We start from the raw sequence: 1,400 nt of genomic DNA, 5'->3' as shown, positions 1-1,400 counted from the left end.
CAGATATGCTGAATGCACCTGAAAAAACTGAGGAAAAATTATTCCACACCAAGGTACGAAATATTTACCAAAAGAATAAAATCTTGTACTGATTATACTTGTATTTTAATTAATTCAAATTAATGTACCTCATCTTGAAAAGTGGCAAAATTTTTTGGTTGCTATCTGGGATAATTTTAGTAGCAAATTAAACAGGTAAGATGCATTAAGAATTTCAATTTTAGTATTTATTTATAATGTAATTTCTTTTACACCTTAATGAAATTTACCTGCCCATAAAAGTCAAATTTATTCAGCAAGATCAGCTAAAATTACATAGCTATAAACCAGTGGTATATAAAGCACTCACTGACAAAATTTCAAATCTGTATGTAAAAAATTTACAAAGTTACAAGCAAATATTGTGGATACCCTTCTTGAACCTGAATAATTCAAAATAGCATGAACAAATAGGCGTTACATTTCACAGATTAATATGAACACTAAAGATGTTTTAAGGTGTTTTTTCTTTGCACATACACATAACATGGCCTCACTTGGTTGGGACTATATATGTGTTACTTTGACATCATCATTCCACAAAATTTGTTTATGGGGAGAAAAATATTGAAAAATACCAAAAGATGTGTGAGTGAGAAAGAAATGAGGAGGGAGGTTTTAGGACGTGCTAGAAACAACAACCAGATCTCCCTTAAATCACACATTTTCTTCTGAATTTATTAACAAATTTTTTGAAATCGAAAATGTTTCTCTCACGGTGTTTCTCTCATAATGAAAAAGAAAATGGCCAAAATTGTTTTGGACTGGGGTGGTGAGGGGTGGCAGGAATGAAAAAATTTTCAAAATTTTTTTCTTTTTTTCATGAAAAGATGCCTCCTACCATTCTGAAGACTTTGGTGAAAAACATTGGAAAAAATTCCTGTCAAAACAGAGAAATTCCAACTTGTGTGGGCCATCTGATCTGAAAATCTGTTTTCTAGAAACTACCCCGCCTTCCAGAAATTTTGCCTACAAATTTCACTGCATTCATAATCTACACCGCTTGAAGGATATTTGTGTAAATTTTCATTAAAAATTCCTATTTTCCAGAAAGTTATGAGAGGGAAAATGTCGGGTTCTGTGAATTTTCCGAAACTCCTCTCCCCAACCTTTTGGAAAATTTTTTTAAACAAATCTTTACTTATACTCAGTCTACAGGATATAAGCGATTACTTGGTGAAAGTCTTATTAAAAAGTATCCATTTTTCTGGAAGTTAAGAGGCAACAAAGTCCGTGGGGTATTAAAACTGTAGTTATGCTTTTTTTCAATAAAAGTTAACATTAACTTCCGTTATATTTTCAAAGAATTAACAGATTAACAATTAACGATGTTAACTTTTTGGTTAGTGGATTAATGATTA

The sequence above is a fragment of the Octopus bimaculoides genome, chromosome 9 (assembly GCF_001194135.2).
Source record: "Octopus bimaculoides isolate UCB-OBI-ISO-001 chromosome 9, ASM119413v2, whole genome shotgun sequence".
NCBI lineage: Eukaryota > Metazoa > Mollusca > Cephalopoda > Octopoda > Octopodidae > Octopus > Octopus bimaculoides.
The sequence above is the reverse complement of the archived record's forward strand: the minus strand, read 5'-3'. Positions refer to the sequence as shown.